The sequence below is a fragment of the Scyliorhinus canicula genome, chromosome 1 (genome assembly GCF_902713615.1).
Source record: "Scyliorhinus canicula chromosome 1, sScyCan1.1, whole genome shotgun sequence".
Taxonomy (NCBI): Eukaryota; Metazoa; Chordata; class Chondrichthyes; order Carcharhiniformes; family Scyliorhinidae; genus Scyliorhinus; species Scyliorhinus canicula.
In genome coordinates, this window is record NC_052146.1 from 141,061,670 (window position 1) to 141,083,763 (window position 22,094).

At 49.3% G+C, this 22,094-nt stretch overlaps 1 protein-coding gene across 4 annotated transcripts in view; it reads left to right on the forward strand.

The window, feature by feature from the left end:
- Positions 1-3,462: 3,462 nt before the first annotated feature.
- Positions 3,463-22,094, forward strand: part of LOC119968075 (zinc finger MYM-type protein 4-like) — a 385,591-nt gene continuing 366,959 nt past the window's right edge. For 3 of the 4 annotated variants that reach the window (XM_038801166.1, XM_038801167.1, XM_038801169.1), the window contains exon 1: positions 3,464-3,514. The gene's annotated coding sequence lies outside the window, so the exon portion shown is untranslated. Of the gene's footprint in view, positions 3,515-22,094 lie in introns of all 4 variants that reach the window. The other variant, XM_038801168.1, reaches the window with a different exon arrangement.

Genomic DNA, 22,094 nt, shown 5'->3' on the forward strand with positions numbered 1-22,094 from the left:
ATTCATCTCCAAAATTGCACCCACCAATTACTGCCTCCCTGCCCTCACCACCTTATCCTATGGCCCCTGTACTCAATCACCTCCCCCCAATCATCACTGCCTTCAATGCCTCCCTCTCTGTTCTGATTAAACTCTATATACTCCTTAATTACCAAAGTTATCTTTCCGCAAAACCTTTCATCTGCCAGTAGAGTCGAGTCCATCCTTCATGGGGGTCCCTGTGACGGGTCCACACCCAACCTCACATCCATAAAATGTGTCTTGTGGTCCGAAACCACAATCACCCCATATTTCATCCACACTATTCCTGGAAGAATCGAGTTGCCAAACACAAAGAAGTTTATATGGGACACCTGATGCACATGGGAGAAGTACAAAAACTCCGTCCCTCCCAGGTGCTGAAACCTCCAAGGATGCATCCCCCAATTTGAGCCATAAACACTCCCAGTTCCTTCACCATTCCCAACCTAACCAGTGTCCTTGGGCTCGAGCAGTCCAACCGAGGCTCCACATATAGTTAAAATGACCACCCATTATTAATTTATGCAAATTTAGATCCGGGCCGTCTGCAACCATCTGCTTAACAAATTCCCCATCATCCCAATTAGAAGCATAAACATTTACTAGCAATAGAATGTTTGCTGCAAATGAAGGCACCCCAGCTGATTCACTGAGACCGTGCTTGCCAGCCCCCACCCCCGGCAACAAGGTCTAGTAGTACATAAGCAGCACTTGCACAACCAGCCCCTTTCAGCTCGCAATCATGGTGCCGAGACGATCGACGCCAAGATTTGGGAATGCTGACCTGGGGAGGCTCTTCGATACGGTGGAGACCAGGAGTGATATCCTGTTCTCCGAAGGGTCCCGGAGGGTGAGCCACAGGACAGCCAGTGCCACCTGGGATGAGTTGGCGGTGGCTGTGAGCTTGGGGAGTGTGACCAGGAGGACTGGCCTCCAGTGTCGCAAGAAGGTCAACGATCTACACCGGGCCGCACGGGTGAGTTGACAACAATGCCCCCGCCCAGCCCACCTGAGGCATTTCCGCCCCCATGTGAACTTCCACTGCTCCCAACCCTCCCTTCAACCACATCTACCTCCAACTCCCCACAACCCTTCCTTCACATGCCCCCCTCCCACCACTGTGAACTCCCACCACTCATTCCACAAGCCTTCCAACCAAACAGTTCATTAATCGGGCAGAACAGGCCAACACCAAAACCTTCAAGCAGGGGCTACCCTGTGTGTGACTGATCAGCACATGGCTGTCACCGGAAGTCCCCAGTTTGTCAATATGTTGTCCATCCTAGATCTCGCCATCTTCCTCTGAAATGGGCACTCAGTTCAAGGGTAATAAGGGATAGGCAATAAATGCTGGCCCAGCCAGTGATGGCAATATCCCATGAACAAGAAAAAAAAGGGAGGAAAGTCCTGACTTTTGGCTGCCTGTCTCCTTCTACAGGGACTTTCTGGAGGGCATTATTACTCCTTTCACCAGCGGCTGCTCAATTTCTCTGATGCTGAAATTATTTTTTACTCTCAATATTTTTTGAGTCAGAATAGGCTAAAGACATTAGGAAGCTCATTGTGCCTGTTTTAGAACTCTAAGGAGAAAGTCACCAATTGGAATTCTGTTGTGGTGCTGTGCTGAGTATAAATGAGCATAAATTACAAACAAACGTGGGCTGAATTTTACATGCTCCTGGTAGGCGTTTTTCCCACAGTGGGGAGGGGTTTTGTAAAATAGGGAAAATGCCCGTCCCACCACCATCCCGCCCTCCTCCGAGTGACACTGTTGGTCATGCAGTGCTAATGAAGGCATGCCAATGTGATTGGGTGCTTCTGAGGTGACATCCTACACTACAGTTAATCAGATATTCACAAATCTTTGTGGTGTAATTCATATCTGCTGTCCTTTGGGAAAACATTCTACTATCTGTACTAACCATCGATCAGAACAAAGAACAAAGTACAGCATAGGAAGGGGCCCTTCAGCCCTCCAAGCCTCCGCCGACCATGCTGTCCATCTAAACTAAAATCTTCTACGCTTCTGGGGTCCGTATCCCTCTATTACTATCCTACCCCTCTATTACTATCCTACTGATGTATTTGTCAAGATGCCCCTGAAACGTCACAATCGTCCTTGTTTCCACCACCTCCTCCGGCAGCGAGTTCCAGGCACCCACTACCCTCTGTGTAAAAAACTTACCTCGTACATCTCCTCTAAACCTTGCCCCTCGTGCCTTAAACCTATTTCGCTAGTAATTGACCCCTCTACCCTGGGAAAAAGTCTCTGACTATCCACTCTGTCTATGCCCCTCATAATTTTGTAGCCCTCTATCAAGTCGCCCCTCAACCTCCTTCGTTCCAGTGAGAACAAACCAAGTTTATTCCACCTCTCCTCATAGCTAATGCCCCCCATACTTGGCAACATCCTGGTAAATCTCTTTTGCACCCTCTCTAAAGTCTCCACATCCTTCTGGTAGTGTGGCGACCATTGAACACTATACTCCAAGTATGGACTAACTAACTAATAGTGAAGTATATTCAGCTCTTTGTGCAGACGGAGCTGAGTGGGCATCACTGGATGGGCACAGTCCATCTGACTGGCATCTTTCGGCAGATTCCCCTTTTCCAAACGTGTCAGACAGGGTGAATCTCATTATGAACGCTATTAGTGTCATATTTGGTATTGGGACAAATAATACAGAAGAATAATAAACTCAAAGGCATATTACAATTCAACTATCGGGCGCTTCTTTTTTCTGTTTGAATATTACTTAAAAGGTGCTATGTTCTTGAGACAGTCTTTGGCAAACCATTTTTGTTTGTTTTCATGCACACAAGTCAATGACATAAATTACGTCAAAATCAGTCAATATTTTTGCTTTTGATGTCACAGTACATGACGCAAAGGTCACTTATAAGGGTGCAGGGAAGAAATTAAATATGTAAAATCAAACATACCAATTTGTGTGACAAACCAAAATATATGCATTCTTTTGCATCAGTATTGCCTAAATAAATCCAACACATAAGGTAACTGTGGAAGGTGCTTCATGTAACACTGAAAAGGTCTTCCAGTCAGATTATTCCATTCTTGGCTTAAAGGAGGATGTCAGATGTAGCAGTGAGGACAGGGCAGGCGCAAAAACAGGGAGAAAAAAATAAAGTGCCCAGTCCAAATAAATCATTCGCAAAGATGCATCTGGCCATTTTAATTTCCTTTTCCATCCTTTAAATTTTGTTAAATTCTTGCTTTACAGCCTTGGAAAGATTAGAATTTTAAATTTCCTTGTTCATTATCACAAAAAAGAAATAATCAAAAGGCATTGCATTAGCCGTTTAAAAGGATCATGCTCTTACATCCTGAGATGTATAATGAGAGTCCCTGCTTTTTCAGCATTTGCAGTAACCCAGTTTACAGCACCCCTACTGCATTGTGGGATTCTTTGGGTGATTAGTTCTATGTCAGCTTGGATGCCTGGCTTCACTGTGTGTGGGTTGAAACAACAGGGTAAGCATCAAGCATGTGTGCTGCAATCTTTCAGGATCAGATGTTAAAACTAAATGCACTGTAATGCTTCATGTGTGTTTTCTTACATTGTTAACAGCTGCAGTGGTGTTTTTTTAAATAATTAAGTCAGGAAGAGGCCTTTCTTGACATGTTCATGTCATGGACTGCAGGTACAGAAATTTAATAGGTTGTACTGAAAGAAAAACTGACAAAAAAGATAAAGGAAAAAAAGAACTGTTATTCATTTTTCAAATACTGTGGTGCTGAATGATCCTTAAACCGCATTCTGGTCTCAGACCGTTCAGAGATGGACAGTAGGCCTTCTAAAAGGGACATGGCATGTGTGTATTATAATAATGGATGACTAATGCAAAGCTCTAGGGGATGAAAAGGAATGGAAAATAAACCTATAAAAGGTTGTCTCAAATTTCCTCAATGCTTGAAGGTTAGAAACCAAGATGTCTGCACACAAACTAAAATGCATCAGTTATCCCGGATTATCATGTTTTATTCTTTAAACTTGCTGATCAGAGGCATTCTGGCAGCATGCATTTTGTACAGATTCTATGTTATATTTATAATATCGAGAGGGGCTTGGCAGTGATGTCTTTTGTGCTAAAATAGATTCATCGAATTTTAAAGAAGGCTATTCGGTTCATCACTCCTGTACATGCATTTGGAAGAGTTATTCATAGTTCCAATCTTCTGTCTTTTCTCCATATTCTTTCAAATTACTATTTTTCAATATTTTGCCACTCCATTTAAGCAGTGTTATGGATTCTGTTTCATCATCATTCCAAGTTGCAACAAGCCTGTAGGCAAAATAAATTCTCATAACTTCTCCCTTTGTTCTTTTAGTGGTGATCTTAAGTCTTAATAACCTCTAGTTATTGAATTACTGAAAAATAGAACATATTCTGTCCTTAGCAAAATCCTTTATAATTTTGTACACTTCTAACTTCGAAGCTCTCTCTGTCCCAATGAGAAGAGTCACAATTTCCCGAGTCTCTCCTGATAGCGAAAACCTTTCATTAATGGTATAATCTGAGTGAATCTCTTCAATACCCTCAGCAAAGGCACGGACAGTCAACAGTGCACATGTTCTGCCTGCAAGAAACCAATGATTTGTACAGTTTTAGCATTACCTTTGTTTATTGTCAACTTAATGTGCAAGTGCTGGCCACTTGATCAACTTAAGGGAGCTGTGCTAGTGTTGTGGAATGATATCAAAACAAGAACAGAGAGAAACACACTCGGATTTTAAAAAGCTGTTTTTTTCCTCTCAAAAAGAATTGCAAAAGACAGGAGTTGTTAATTCTCCGAAATGTTTGTCGCTGATTTTTAATTAAGATAGGGAAAAGAGAGATGCAGATAGAAATGCAGAATGGCAGTTTCTTTCCTCCCAGTAATTTAATTTCAGAAAACAAGTGGAATTTTGAAAGCAAACTCTTTTGAGGGGAATAGATCAGAAGGGGTAGGAGGGCAACTTGCTAATGGTGAGGGGTTTCTACGGAGATCGAAAGGGAATGTTGAAGTGTGGTAGGAGAGTTAAGAGTGATGTGACTGATAACAGAGACCAACAAAGAAGGAGTATGTTTTGTGTTCAAAGTCAGTAGTGCTTTCTCATTGTTGGTCTTTATTGAACTGATCTAAAATGGCAGCTCAGAAAAAGCTTTCTTCATGGCAGAGGTCACATAACTGCAGTAAGCCAGATGGGACATGTAGTACTGTTGCATTTCAAAACCTAAAAGACCCTTTTCGTAATTAACAGAATATCCAAACAATCCTCCTTTTCCTAATGAACAGAAGACATATTTTCCTGTGTGACTGTGAGTTACACAAGTTAACCACAAAACACATGCATTAGCTGTTAAGTTCCGATGGTAACACGACAATAGGAACTAGAAAGCAAGTCTTGATTCCTTCGACTCCGAGTTTATTGTGTTCAACTATCACTTTTCCCAACACTCCACAGTGGCACCTGTATCCCCCCTTTATATGTGCGGGAAGTCTATTAAACAATAAATGTGGTCTATTAAACAATTAAAGCTCCAATTCTAACTTAAGCACTGGGGAACATTAATTCTTTCCTAACATTAGCAACTGTTTGGTCTACTAGTCAGTCTCTCCACCAACATTGCGTACGTTGGGGTGAATTCTCCGCAGGAAGGATTCTCCGTTCCACCAGCAGCACACCCTCACCCGTGGATTTCCCTGCGGCGTGGGGTGACTACAATGGAAAATCCCATTGGCCAGTGGTGCAACGGAGAATCCTGCTGTAAGCGAAGGCTCACCGCCGTGAAACACTCGGCTGTGGAGGCGGAGAATTCAGCAAATTGACTTTAAATTGTGCAGGACTGTTAATGTCATATGGACACATTGCCATTGGCTGTTCATCTGAGTGACGTTCCTTATCCTGAGAATGGTGTTCTTGTGGCATTTGTTGCCATGGTAACAATTGTTGTTCCATTTCTGTTGTTGGGAACTGGTAGACCTCTGGAAGTGATGGCCATTCTGTGCTCTGTACAGCTGGTGAGATTTCATCTTCCTGACTGGCCAACTGCAGTGAAGGAACAACTTTGCTAGTTGTTCGTATGTGCATGTGGTTGGACTAATATATTGGGTTGTTCACTTCCACCATGTACGATTGAGGTGACTGTATCTCTCTGCATGTCCAAGGTTTCCACATGGGCCGAGTCCTGTAGAAAGAATTGAAGGCTTGACTGGTTCTCCAATGTTCAGCTCTAGCAATGATCTGGCAGTCTTGTCAAAATAAAATTTGGCTTTCCGTCATTTCTCCTTGATTTTAGCACATGTTACTACTTTTGGTTTCAGTAGCTTTTTTGTTATTGCAAGAGTAGTTCAGATGCGGTGTGACGTTAGTCTTTGGACTGGTTTACTTTCCATCAGTGTGTTTCTCCACTCAAGAACTGCCTTGTGTCCATCTGTGCTAGATTTACTTCATTTCTTGATGATTCCTTGTCCTTTTTTTAAAGCAGTTTTGAACATTTCTGTGTGCCTTTCTGAGCTGTCTTCTCTGTGATATTTCCAAGGTTTCAAAACTCTATTGTTTTCCCATTCATACTATGTTCAAAGTCAGGCATGTTTTCTCATGGTCTTTAGTGAACTGATCTCAAATGGAAGCTTGCAGAGAACTTCCCTCATGACAGAGGTCACACGACTACAGCAAGCCAGATAGAACAAGTAGCCCTGTTGCATTTCAAAACACAAACCGAGTATAAAGGAATTTAATTGGTAGCCTGTGGGGAGTAATGTTGGAGTAATTGTTCGACTCAGTGTAAAGGAAAAGATATTGGATAGGAAAAGTCACAAGTGATGAGGGAAGGATGATGTCCAAGTGTCACATTTTCCGAATAATTTCAAACTCAAATTGATTAGTGTAACATACCATCAGCTCCCATCCAAAGGAACAAAAAGATGAGTTATGGACAGATAAGCCAAGGACAAGAAAAGAGAGGCAGAAGCTGAAGAGGAAAGGCAGAAAGAACTAACAACCATGAGAGGCAAATAAGAAAGTGAAAATGTTCTCCAACTTACCATGTTCAATGATGGAATCACACAAAAAAACGTATTAAGTATTTCCATGTTTAATGGGGTATTTGTAAAATTCATTAAACAGTGGGCTAAATCGCTGGCTTGTAATGCAGAACACAGCCAGCAGCGCAGGTTCAATTCCCGTCCCAGCTTCCGCGAACAGGCGCCGGAATGTGGCGACTAGTGGCTTTTCACAGTAACTTCACTGAAGCCTACTTGTGACAATAAGTGATTATTATTATTATTATTATTAAATTACTCCATGGGGCCCCATCATTGGGGAAGAGTTTGGGAATACAATGTATATTTTCAAATAGCTCAGAACTCATTCTGTTATATTATGTGTTAAATACTATCAACATGTCGTCTGTATGTGTGGAGAATACACAACAAAATGTTTCAATTTGAGGTCTAAATGTTCCTGACGTACATGGTACAGTATTTCTCTGCCACATTAGATGTTCATTTGATTCAGCTACGAGTTTCAAATGCCATCTCCTCACACCATCCTCTTATGATAAATACAGGCTTTACTCTAGTTTGGGATCTAGAATTATACATTTTCTTCAGATACAAATGTAGTTGATGTAAATAAATATCATCAGACAATGAGTAAATGTTTGATATTGAATAGGAGGCAGTATCCTTTGGGATAATACGACTAGATAGGTCACCTCCATGGCAGGGTTTTTTTACATAGATTTTACAGTATGGAAACAAATCATTTGACCCATCTGGGTCTACATTGACATTTATGCCAGTATATTCTACTTTATCTAAACCTATCTGATTCCTTTCTCCCTCGTGTACTTACCTAGCTTCTTATCTAGGCCATTCAACTTAACTACATACAAGCTGGGCAGCACGGTGGCTCAGTAGGTTAGCACTGCAGTCTCACGGCGCTGAGGTCCCAGGTTCGATCCCGGCTCTGGGTCACTGTCCGTGTGGAGTTTGCACATTCTCCCCGTGTTTGCGTGGGTTTCGCCCCCACAACCCAAAGATGTGCAAGGATTGAACACGCTAAATTGGAAAAAATTAATTGGGTACTCTAAATTTATATTTAAAAAAACTACATACAAGCTCTACCTTCAAACCACTCTGGGTAAAGAAGTTTCGCCTTATTAGGAATTTATTAGTGACTATCTTATATTCATGGTCCCCAGCGCTATGGCTCAGTCTGGCTTGAAATCATTTCCCAGGTTTAATTTTCACTTACTCTTCAATTTCTCATATTATCACTTCTGTTGCAGGGCTGAAAAGCCCAAGTTACTCCATAATGTCTTTGCAGACTTCAATCTTCTTATAGTCAGGTTCAGCCTCTTGGCTCTGCCCTGAATTTTCTCCAAGATTTAGATGTCAGCGTTGTGCCTTGTTGACCAGAGCATGCCACCATACTCAAGATGTGGCCCAATCAGAACCCTGTACAATTTGAGCATGATAGTCCGCTGATTTGTATTCTGCAGCTTTGGTTGTGCAGTTCAGGGTTCTGTTGGTTTTGTTCATCGCTTAGAGGTTGGAAAATTTGTTCATCTCTTCATCATCCTCCTCCTCCTCTGCTCATTTAACTTTAAGCCTCTGAGAGCATCCCAACACATACTAATGGTTCTCTGTCCGTTTTGTTCTATTATGGATGAGCCAATGGCGTTTATAGAATCCATTGAATCATAATATACTTGTCAAGAAATTTGAATCATAGAAATTACAGTGGAGAAGGAGGCCATTCGGCCCATCGATTCTGCACCGGCCCTTGGAAAGAGCACCCTACCCAAACCCACACCTCCACCCTATCCCCGTAACCCGGTAACCCCACCTAAATGTTTTGGACACTAAGGACAATTTAGCATGGCCAATCCACCTAACCTGCACATCTTTGGACTGCGGGAGGAAACCGGAGCACCCGGAGAAACCCCACACACGGGGAGAATGTGCAGACTCTGCCCAGTGACCCAAGCTGGGAATCGAACCTGGGGCTGTGAAGCAACTGTGCTAACCACTGTGCTACCGTGCTGCCCTCCAATCATGCAATTATTCTCTCGATATTCGTAACATTATCCATAAAATGGTAATTTTCTCAAATCTAATGAAAATATTGCATTTTTGGCCTGCTTTCTGTGGTAAGACATACCTAGAGAATTTCTCACATTGCTGGGTAGATGCCAGTGTTGCAGCTGCGCTGAAATAGTTTGGCTATGTTCACAAGTAGTTCTGGGGCAATAGTCATAATGTCACATGGATTGAATTGATTTGGTTGAGGACTGGTATCTGTAATGAAGGAAGCCAAGAAGGATCATCCATTCTTTACAAGGCAGAAGATCACTTTGCAAGCAGCATGCAAAAATGAGAAGGGTGGAATGTTGGAGTTTTGCAATGAAGTTAATGGTTTATGAAAGTGGAACTGAGATCTGACAGTGTTAAACATCCAAGTGAATACAGAAAATGCTGGAAATACTCAGCAGGTTTAGTAGCAACTGTGGAGAGAGAAACAGAGTTAACGTTTCAGGTTGCCGATCTTTGTCAAAACTAGAATAAGTCAGAAATGTACCAGGCTATAAGCAAGTGCAGAAGCAAGGAAACGGAGATGGAAGGAAAGAAAATTAAAAAGGAAGGTGTGTCACAGGGTGGAAGGCAGGAGAGATCAAATGCCTAAAGGGATGATGGTGTAAGGTAAAAGGAGATGGTAATGGGCCAAGCAAAGAAACAAAAGGTGGGACTCGAGAAAGTGTAAACGGGCAAATCAGTTTCATCACCATCAGCTGCCATTCAAAAACAACAAAACCGAAAAAAGGGGGCAGAGGTCATCTCATGAAATTGTTGAACTGGAATCCAGAATGCTGAAATTTTCAACACAAATCCAGAACGCTATAAGGTGCCTAATCCAAAGATAGGCTGTTGTTCCACCAGCTTGCTTTGAGCTTCATTGGAAGAGTGTAGGAGGCCATGGACAGAGAATCCAGAGTAGAAATAGAACAGAGAATTATAATGGCTGGAAGTTGGAAGAAGACTGTTAGACCCAAGGTAAGCAGCCATGCATAAGCCGTAAGTTAGAACACAAAGAGGTTTATTATTACTTACAGTCAAATTACCCGCACACCCTCTCCCCTCCCCCCACCTCCTGGAGGGTCTCCTTTCCCGGCCCGCACCCAGGTTGGGGTTCTTATGGAAGAGGGGCTACACCTGTTAAAGGACAAGCCCCGCTCCTTTACCAGGGAAGTTCATATTCTCTGGAGGAAACCTGATGGTTCCTATCCCGTGACCTCCGCTGGGGTTATAACACCGAGTTAATGACATTTTCCAGTTCTGGGCAAGAGCAGGCAATGGCACTGATATTGTCATCAATGAAACACCTCTGGCATGTTGCCACCACCCAAAACTTCTTCGCCTCCTCTCCACTTGCTGCATTCAGGAGGGATCATTTCCTCCATGAGACTCTGGTTCATTCATCAATCAAGCCCCCACATTCCTTCCCTTTCCTATGGCAGCTTTCCATGCAAGTACAGGCATTGTAACACCCTTTGCTCTTTTATCTCCTCCCTTCTCACCATCCAAGGCCCCTGCCAGGTGAATGATTTACCTGTATTTACTGCTGGCAATGTGAACACAGCTTGAATAACAGCTTTATAACTTTTGTTTATAGGCACTATACAGTGCTCTGGATTCAACATTGCAGCAATTTCAGAGCATAACCTCTGCCTCCATTTTGTTTTTTCGTTTGGATTTTATTGTTTTTGAACAGCAGCTATTGATGATATTGCTTTTCACATTTACACCTCTTCTGGACCCATCTATTCTTTCTTTGCTTGTGTTACCATCATCCTTGACCTTGCACCATCATCCCTTTTGACGTTAATCTCTTCTGCCGTAACCTGATGACAGACCCCTTCCCTTTACTTTAATTCTTTCTTCTCCACCCTCTTTTCACTGCCACTGGACTTGTTCAAAGCCTGTTACATTGCCAACTTTTTCCACTTCTTTTTTAAAAATATTTTTATTTGACGAATGTTCAGCATTTTCACAATACAAAAACAACGGCAAACGTACAACCCCCCCCCCCCCCCCCCCCCCCCCAGCAGTCAATGGAAATCAAATCCCAAAAGTTCAAGATGAACAAATCCCAACAACTGTAGAACCCCTTATTCACCCCCCCCCCCCCCCCCCACCCACCCAGCTCAAACCTCACCGGATCTAGGGTCAATAATTCCAGTAGGTCCCCCCGACACGCCGAGGCACCGGGTGGAGAAGCTCACCTCCATTCCAACAAGACCTGTCTATGCGTGATCAGCAAGGTGAAGGCTAAAACATCTGCCCCCGCACCTGCCTGTAGCTCGAGCCAGTCCAACACCCCGAATATGGCTTCCAGGGGACCAGGCTCCACATCCACATGTAATACCCCCGAGAATGGACTAACCACCATCCTCCAATACCTCTCCAGCTTCGGTCAGGATCATAGTGACTATAGTGACTAGTGGGGTGTCGCAGGGTTCAGTGATGGGACCCCAGCTGTTCACAATATAAATTTCCACTTCCATATGCCCTTTTTCCATTTTCCCTCTCACGGCCCAACCACACTTCCCTGCTAATCAAAAGCCGGAGGACATTTCGCTGCACTTCAGTGAGGCATTGAATGGTTAAGGCGAGCTTTCCTTCATCCTGTTTAAGGTGGCAGTCTGAGTGTCCAGTCCGTTGGTGAGGCCAAGTGTGTACTCGTTGGACTGCCACATCTGTGTTCCATTCAAATGGCCGCAGTTTTTGTAAACATGGACATCAACACAAAGGCCTGAGACATCTTGGTACTCAAGCCGAGATGGGCCTCTCCAATCTCTCTCTAATTGTGTGCACTGCCTCTGGAAAGGTTGACGGAAACTCACACATTTTCTGTTGCTGCTCCAGGATCAACCTCTTTCTCAGCAGATTGAAAGCCTCAACCTAGAATCCCGGCTGTGCAGAAGTAGGCCATTCAACCATTGAGTCTGAAGCGACCTTCTAAAGGTCCCTGTCTCCAATGCCCTTTCCTGTTCAACTGAGATGACATGTGACCTGTCTTTGATGCCCTATTGAGCTAGTGGTATCTGAGCTGGTGGAGGGTGTGCAAGAGTCATGTGAAGGTGTTTGCTCCAAATAAGTGAGCTCCTTTGAGGCGTCTTGCTGCTCCTCTGGCACCACCTCCTTAGGAACATTTGAATGATGGCACAATGGTGAACATTGCTGCCTCACAGCTACAGGGTCCCGGGTTCAATTCTGGCCTCGGGTGACTGTTTGTGTGGAGTTTACATTTTCTCCCCGAGTCTGCGTGGGTTTCCTCCGGGTGCTCCGGTTTCCTCCCACAGTCCAAAGATGTGCAGATTAGGGGGATTGGCCATGCTAAATTGCCTTTAGTGTCCAAAAAGGTTAGATGGGGTTACTGGGTTAAGGGGGTAAGGTGGAGGTGTGGGCTTAAGTAGGGTGCTCTTTCCAAGGGCTGGTGCAGATTCAATGGGCCAAATGGCCTTGTTCTGCACTGTAAATTCTATGATTCTATGAATGACCTGTTGGAAGATGAAAGAGATGAATTAGAACTGACAGGATGAGAGGGTTCTGCATCACTGTGTACCGATCATCATATTTCAGTGGCTGCTGTCATCAACTCCACGAGTGGTTAGCCCTGCAGCCTCACGGCGCCGAGGTCCCAGGTTCGATCCCAGCTCTGGGTCACTGTCCGTGTGGAGTTTGCACATTCTCCCCGTGTTTGCGTGGGTTTCGCCCCCACAACACAAAGATGTGCAGGTTAGGTGGATTGGCCGTGCTAAATTGCCCCTTAATTGGAAAAAATTAATTGGGTACACTAAATTAAAAAAAGAGTCCACATGAGTCTTGTACTCCATGTGACTGTGTGATATTTAGTTCTGTCACCAGGTAGTTGGGAGATCCTCAACTCTCGATCACTCGTAGCCAGGCATGCTGAAATCCAATTTATTTCCTGCACCTCCTCCTCAGCAGCTGTCCAGGTGGCTGTGACTCGAGGCCTATATTTGGTTCTCTGTCTTTGTTTCATGTTCGGCAAGAAGAAAAACAAGAGACAATGCAATACTTTTTTTTATAAATAATTTTTATTCAAATTTTCACAAAATATCAATAACAAAAAATATCAAGAAAAGAAAGAACAAACCCCCCCCCCCCCCCCCTCATGTATACAAAAAAGAAAAATAAATTAACGCCCATCGTTAGCAATGAACAAATATACACGTCCCTTCAGCCCAAAACAAAGAAAACGTCGCCCCCCCTCTCCCCCCATCCCCCCTGGGTTGCTGCTGCTGCTGGCCTTTTTCTACCGTTCTGCCAGGAAATCTAGGAATGGTTGCCACCTCTTGAAGAACCCTGCACTGACCCCCTGAGGGCAAATTTCACCCTCTCCAATTTAATAAACCCCGCCATATCGTTGATCCAGGCTCCACGCTTGGTGGTCTCGCATCCTTCCACTGAAGAAGAATCCTCCGCCAGGCTACTAGGGACGCAAAGGCCAGAATGCTGGCCTCTTTCGCCTCCTGCACTCCCGGCTCCTCTGCAACTCCAAATATTGCGAGCCCCCAGCCCGGTTTGACCCTGGATCCTACAACCCTCAACACCGTCCTTGCTACGCCCTTCCAAAATTCCCCCAGCGCTGGGCATGCCCAGAACATATGGGCATTGTTTGCTGGGCTCTCTGAGCACCTAATACACCTGTCCTCGTTCCCAAAAAACCGGCTCATCCTTGTCCCGGTCATGTGAGCCCACTGCAGCACCTTAAACTGTATGAGGCTGTCTCGCACAAGAAGAGGAGGAGTTCACCCTCCCTAGGGCGTCCGCCCACGCCCCCTTCTCAATCTCCTCACCCAGCTCCTCCTCCCATTTTCCCTTCAGCTCCTCCACTGAGGCATCGTCTACCTCCTGCATCACTTGGTACGTTGCCGAGATCCTCCCCTCTCCAACCCACACCCCGAGAGCACCCTGTCCTGGACCCCACACGCCGGCAACAGAGGGAACTCCGCCACCTGCCACCTGACAAACACCCTTACCTGCATGTACCTAAAGGTGTTCCCGGGGGGGAAGCCCAAACTTCCCTTCCTGCTCACCAGGCTCGCAAACTTCCCGTCTACGAACAGGTCTCTCAACCCCCTAACACCTGCCCTGTGCCAACTCAGGAACCCGCCTTCAATTCTCCCCGGGACAAAGGGGGCAGCACGGTAGCATGGTGGTTAGCATAAATGCTTCACAGCTCCAGGGTCCCAAGTTCGATTCCCGGCTGGGTCACTGTCTGTGCAGAGTCTGCACGTCCTCCCCGTGTGTGCGTGGGTTTCCTCCGGGTGCTCCGGTTTCCTCCCACAGTCCAAAGATGTGCGGGTTAGGTGGATTGGCCATGCTAAATTGCCCGTAGTGTCCTAAAAAGTAAGGTTAAAGGGGGGGTTGTTGGGTTACGGGTATAGGGTGGATACGTGGGTTTGAGTAGGGTGATCATTGCTCGGCACAACATCGAGGGCCGAAGGGCCTGTTCTGTGCTGTACTGTTCTATAAACCGGTGGTTCCCCCATATCGGGGACCCCATCGAGGCCCCCACCTCCCTCCTGTGCCATCTCCATTGCCACCAAATTTTGAGGTTAGCTGCCACCACCGGGCTTGTGGTATACCTCGTTGGAGGGAGCGGCAGCGGCGCCGTTACCAGCGCCTCCAGGCTCGTGCCCACACAGGACGCCATCTCCATCCTCTTCCATGCTGCCCCTTCCCCGTCCATTACCCACTTACGCACCATCGCTGCGTTGGCAGCCCAATATTACCCACAGAGGTTGGGTAGCGCCAGCCCTCCACTATCCCTGCCCTGCTCCAGGAACACCCTTCAACCCTCGAGGTCCTGTGCGCCCACACAAACCCCGTAATGCTCCTGTTAACCCGCCTGAAGAAGGCCTTCGGGATAAGGATGGGGAGGCACTGGAACAGGAACAGAAATCTCGGGAGCACCGTCATCTTGACTGATTGCACCCTACCCGCCAGAGACAGCGGCAGCATGCCCCACCTCTTAAACTCCTCCTCCATTTGCTCCACCAACCTCATGAGGTTAAGCTTATGCAAGGCCCCCCCAGCTCCTGGCCACCTGGACCCCCAAGTACCTGAAGCTCCTCTCCGCCCTTTTTAGTGGGAGCCTACCAATCCCCCCCTCCTGGTCCCCCGGGTGTACAACGAACAGCTCGCTCTTCCCCAAGTTGAGCTTGTTGCCTGAGAAATCCCCAAATTCCCTGAGAATCCTCATCACCTCCGGCATTCCCCCCACCGGGTCCGCCACATACAACAATAGGTCATCCGCTTAGAGCGACACTCGGTGTTCCTCCCCACCTCTCACCAGCCCCCTCCAATCCCTCGACTCCCTCAGCGCCATGGCCAGGGGTTCAATTGCCAGCGCAAAAAGCAGGGGGGACAAGGGACACCCCTGCCTCGTCCCTCGGTATAACCGAAAATACTCCGACCTCCTCCTATTCGTGGCCACGCTCGCCATCGGGGCCTCATATAACAGCCTCACCCACCTGACAAACCTCTCCCCAAACCCAAACCTCTCTAACACCTCCCACAAGTACCCCCACTCAACCCTATCAAAGGCCTTCTCCGCGTCCAACGCCACCACTATCTCCGCCTCCCCTTCTACCGCCGGCATCATTATAACATTCAAGAGCCTCCGTATGTTAGTGTTCAGCTGCCTCCCCTTCACGAACCCCGTTTGATCCTCATGAATAACCTGCGGGACGCAGTCCTCTATCCTCATGGCTAAGATCTTCGCCAACAGCTTGGCGTCTACATTTAAGAGTGAGATCGGCCTGCATGATCCACCCTGCAGGGGATCCTTGTCCCGCTTAAGGATCAAGGAAATCAGCGCCCGAGACATCGTCGGGGGCAAAGCCCCCCCCTCCCTTGCCTCGTTGAAGGTCCTAACCAACAGAGGGCCCAGCAGGTCTGCTTACGTCTTATAGAATTCGACCGGGAACCCATCCGGCCCCGGCACCTTCCCCGACTGCATGCTCACTATCCCTTTGACCAGCTCCTCCAGCTCAACCGGCGCCCCCAGTCCCTCCACCTGTCCCTCCTCCACCCTCGGGAATCTCAACCGGTCCAAGAAGCCCCCCATCCCCCCTCCTCCGCTGGGGGTTCGGACCGATACAGTTCCTCATAAAAGTCCCTGAAGACCCCATTAATGTCTACCCCCCTACGCACCACATTCCCTCCCCTATCCTTAACTCCACCAATCTCCCTGGCCGCATCCCGCTTACGGAGCTGGTGTGCCAGCATCCTGCTCGCCTTCTCCCCATATTCATACACCGCTCCCTGTGCCTTCCTCCACTGAACTTCCGCCTTTCTGGTGGTTAGCAAGTCGAACTCAGTCTGGAGACTACGCCGCTCCCTCAGCAATCCCTCCTCCGGAGCCTCCCTGTATCTCCTGTTGACCCTCACCATCTCCCCCACCAGTCTCTCCCTCTCTCTCTGTTCTTTCCTCTCCCTGTGGGCTCGAATGGAGATCAACTCCCACCTAACCACCGCCTTCAGCGCCTCCCAGACCGTCCCCAGCCGGACCTCCCCATTGTCATTGGCCTCCAGATACCTCTCGATACATCCTCGAACCCGCCCGCCCACCTCCTCGTCCGCCAGCAGCCCCACCTCCAAGCGCCAAAGTGGGCACTGGTCCCTCTCCTCCCCCAGCTCGAGGTCCACCCAGTGCGGGGCATGGTCAGAGATGGCGATCGCCGAATACTCAGCATCCTCCACCCTCGCAATCAGCGCCCTACTCATAACGAAAAAATCAATCCGGGAATAGGCCTTATGCACATGGGAGAAGTATGAAAATTCCCTGGCCCTCGGCCTCGCAAACCTCCATGGATCCACCCCTCCCATCTGGTCCATAAACCCCCTCAACACCTTAGCCGCCGCACCATGTTAAAATCCCTCCCCATTATCAGGCCCCCCGCCTCCAAATCTGGAATCCGGCCCAACATGCGCCGCATGAAACCCGCATCATCCCAATTCGGGGCGTATACATTGACCAGCACCACCCGCTCCCCCTGCAGCTTACCGCTTACCATCACATACCTCCCACCGCTGTCTGCCACCACATTCACGCCTCAAACGACACCCTCTTCCCCACCAGGATCGCCACCCCCCGATTATTTGCATCCAGCCCCGAATGAAACACCTGGCCTATCCATCCCTTCCTCAATCTAACCTGATCCGCCACCTTCAGGTGCGTCTCCTGAAGCATGGCCACCTCTGCCTTCAGCCCCTTCAGGTGCGCAAACACGTGGGCCCGTTTGACCGGCCCATTCAGTCCCCTCACATTCCAGGTTATCAGCCGGATCAGGGGGCTCCCTGCCCCTCTCCCCCGCCGACTAGCCATTACCCTTCCTCAGCCCGCCATGTGCCCGTGTCCCCCGCTCAGCCCGTTCCCCACAGTGGCAGACCCCCATCCCGACCCCCTCCACATACTCCAGCTCCTTCTTGGCCATTCCAGCAGAGCAAACCTCCCCCCCCACCCCCCCCAAGCTAGGACCCCCCCTAGCTGTGTTGCTCCCTCCATTGTACTCCCGCAAGTCAGCTGACTCCTGCTGACCCCGGCTACTCCCTCCCCTTCTCCGACCCCTCCCAGCGTGGGGTTTCCCCTCCTCCCCAGTGTCCACCAGCAGGCTTTCCTCCTCCCCCTCTTGCTCTCAGGCGGGAAAAAGCCCGCGCTTCCCACCTCCGGCCCCGCCCCCTTCAACCCTTTCCACCTGCCCGACCCCACCTCCTCTACAGCAGCTCCCTTTACCGGCCCGGTCCCCTCGCGGGGCCCCAGCCCCCCTCCACACCATCAGCCCCCCACACTGCAGGTCTGCCCCCCTCCTCGAGCCCATCCAACAAACCCAAGCAGAAAACAGTGCCCCACCCGCCCTGAAAACAACAAAGAACCAACATTAAACAGAGAACCCCCCCCCTCAAAATATAACACAGTTACATGCAGACCCCCCCGCACCCAGCCCTCAGTTTGAGTCCAACTTCTCGGCCAGCACAAAGGCCCACGCCTCCTCCGGGGACTCAAAGTAAAAGTGCCGGTCCTGTAGGTGACCCACAAACGCGCCGGCTGTAGCATGTTGAACTTCACTCCCTTCCTGTGCAGCACCGCCTTCGTCCGGTTGTACCCAGCCCTCTTCTTTGCCACCTCTGCACTCCAGTCCTGGTAGATCCGCACCACCGCATTCTCCCACCTGCTGCTCCGCTCCTTCTTGGCCCACCTGAGCACACACTCCCGGTCAGCAAACCGGTGGAACCGCACCAGCATCGCCCGTGGCGGCTCATTCGGCTTGGGTCTTCTTGCCAATATTCGATGGGCCCCCTCCAGCTCTGGGGGCCCCTGGAAGGACCCAGCTCCCATCAGCGAATTTAACATGGTGGCCACATAGGCCCCTATGTCTGACCCCTCCAGCCCTTCCGGAAAGCCCAGGATCCGCAGATTTTCCGCCTCGACCGGTTCACCATCTCCTCGAACCTCTCCTGCCATTTTTTATGGAGCGCCTCATGCATCTCCACATTCACCGCGAGGCCTAAGGTCTCGTCCTCTCTTTCGGAGGCCTTTTGCCGGATCTCTCGGATCGCCACCCCCTGGACCGTCTGGGTCTCCAGCAGCTTGTCAATTCAAGCCTTCAACAGCACCAGCAGCTCCGTTTTAAGCTCCCTGAAGCAGCGCTGGAGAGTCGCCTGCTGCTCCTGCGCCCACTACATCCATGCCGCCTGGTCACCGCCCGCTGCCATCTTGTGCTTCTTCCCTTGCTTCTGCTTTGGCGCTGCAACCACTTTCTTACTCGCCCCACTCCTGGTCCAGGCCATATACTGCCGGGGAAATGTTGCTGGCTCCTTCCCATGTCGGGAAACGTCGAAAAAGTACCGCTGGGGGCCCTAAAAAGAGCTCAAAAGTCCGTTCCTGGCAGGAGCTGCCGAACGTGCGACTTAGCTCCGCATAGCTGCAACCGGAAGTCAAGACAATGCAATACTTTGAGAGTGTGGAAGGACAACATTTGTGAAGAGGGAATGTGGTGAATGTATTCATCTAAGTATGAACTGTCTGTATAGTGCTGTGACCTATGACCCGGAAATGATAATACGGTCTACTTCCAGGTACTGTACTGGAACCCCGGTTGGCCCTGCCTCTGTCTCCGCCCTCCCCGGGGCGCTATATAGACCGGTCACCTGTGGGTGGCACATATTTGTACAGCAGACACTGGCAGGTGAATTCCTGGGTAATAAAGCCTTCTGTTCACTCATTCTCACAGTCTCGCAGTGAATTGATGGTATATCAGTTTATTATCCAGCGACATCACCATGGAAGCTGCTCTAAAGCCAGATGAACTCAAACTCGACACACGAGCAATGGAGGCGAAGGAGATCTTCTCACACTGGCTTCGCTGTTTCGAGGCCTACCTCAACTCCTCCTCAACGCCTCCCTCCGAAACCCTCAAGCTGCGACTCCTCCACGCACGGGTGAGCCATGGAATCTCCATAATGAGAGAGAAAGCTGCCACGTACGAGGCGGCGGTCGTGACCCTGAAGGCGCATTTCGTGAAGCCCGTAAATGAGGTGTTTGCGCGACACCTCCTCACTACACGCCGTCAATGCGCCGGGGAATCGCTGGACGAGTACCTAGAGAACCTGACCCTACTCTCAACGAACTGCAACTATCGGGATGTGACGGCTGAGGAGCACATGAAGCTGCAGATCCGGGACACCTACGTGGCTGGGGTCCGGTCTAACTACATCAGGCAGCGCCTGCTGGAAAACGGGACCACTGACCTGCAGGACACGGTAAAACTAGCCACCTCGTCAGAGGTGGCCTACCAAAGCCTCAGCGCATTCCCCGCAGACCCAGCGAATTTTTCGTGGGCGCCACCGTTGCGGCCCCCACCGGACCCGACTACGTCACAGGCCTGTGCCGTGCGGCTGCCTGTCCAGACCGGGGAACCGCACTGCTACTTCTGCGGCCAGGGTAAACACTCCCGGCAGCATTGCCCAGCCCGCACAGCGATGTGCAGTGATTGTGGCAAAAAGGGACACTTCGCCAGAGTCTGTTTGGGCCGACCTAAAGCCCAGAAGTCAAAAACCTACCAGGTCCGACCCATTGACTCACAAGCCCGCAGACCCCGCAATGTGGCTGCATGCCTGCTGGGAATGCCCTCTTCAGATGCATCATCAGTCTCGTGCGACTCGTGGGGGCCGCCATCTTGGCCGCTGGCTCCAACACCGACTGACACGTGCGACCGATGGGGGTGGCCATCTTGGTCGCCATCTTCTACCCAGCCGCCATTTTGTGATCCCGATACCTCCGACCACGCAGGCTACCCGCAGTTTGGCGCAGTCACCCTCGACCAGTCGCAGCCAAAGCCCCTGAAACGTTCTATAATGGTCGTCCGGGTCAACGGGCACGAGACCCCCTGTCTTTTCAACTCCGGGAGCACAGAGAGCTTCGTTCACACTGACACGGTAAGATGCTGCACCCTTCACATCTACCCCGCATCCCAAACAATCTCCCTTGCCTCCGGATCCAATTGCCTCCAGATCCGGGGGTACTGTATCGCGAACATCGCGATGCAGGGTGCTGAGTACGCCCATTTTAAACTGTACGTCCACCCTCACCTCTGCGACCCCCTACTGCTTTGATTAGACTTCCAATGCAGTCACCGAATCCTGATCCTACAGTTCGGCAGACCATTACCCCCCCTCACAGTACGTAGTCTCGCGATCCTTAAGGTCCCCCTACTAAGCTCTTTGCGATCCTCACTCCCAACTGTAAGCCCGTCGCCACCAGGAGCAGGCGGTACAGTTCCCAAGACATTATTTTTATCAAGTCAGAGGTCCAGCGACTGTAGAGGGAGGGGATCATCGAGGCCAGCAACAGCCCCTGGAGAGCGCAAGTGGTGATTGTCCAGACCGGGGAAAATAATCGGATGGTTGTGGACTACAGCCAGACCATTAACCGGTTCACGCAACTGGATGTGTACCCCCTCCCCCGCAGAGCGGAGATGGTCAACCAGATCACACAGTACCGGGTGTTCTCAATAGTCGTTCTGAAGTCGGCCTACCACCAGCTCCTGATCAGTCCGGAAGAGCGCCACTGCATTGCCTTTGAAGCAGCCAGCCGACTCTTCAACTTCCTCAGGGTCCCTTTCGGCGTCACTAACGGGGTCTCGGTCTTTCAGAGAACGATGGACCGAATGGTGGACGAGTACGGGTTGCGGGCTACATACCCGTACTTGGACAATGTTACCATCTGCGGCCATGATCAGCAGGACCACGACGCAAACCTCCAGAGGTTCCTCCAGGCCGCCCCATCCCTCAATCTCACATATAACAAGGAGAAGTGCGTTTTCCGCACAACCCGGCTAACCATCCTCGGCTATGTCGTGGAGAACGAAGTCCTAGGGCCTGACCCTGACTGTATGCGTCTCCTCACGAAACTTCCCCCTCCCCACAGCCTCAAGGCCCTCAAACGATGCCTGGGGCTATTCTCCAATTAAGCCCAGTGAGTCCCCAACTATGCGGACAAAGCCCGCCCACTTATTAAAACCACTACATTTCCCCTGACGGCTGAGGCTCGCTCGGCCTTCAGCAGCATCAAGGCCGATATCACGAAGGCAGTTTGCCCCTTTCTAGGTAGAGAACGATGCGTCAGACGTCGCACTGGCCGCCAAACTCAAACAGGCGGGCAGGCCAGTAGCATTCTTCTCTAGAACCCTCCATGATTCCGTGATCCGAAACTCCTCGGTCGAGAAGGAAGCACAAGCCATAGTGGAAGCTGTGCGGCACTGGAGGCACTACCTAGCTGGTAGGAGGTTCACCCTCGTCACCGACCAGCGGTCGGTTGCCTTTATGTTTGACAACGCACAAAGGGGCAAATTTAAAAATGACAAAATCTTGAGCTGGAAGATCGTGCTCTCCACCTACAATTATGATATCAAGTATTGTCCTGGGGAGCTCAACGAGCCCTCAGATGCCCTGTCCCGCGGCACATGCGCCA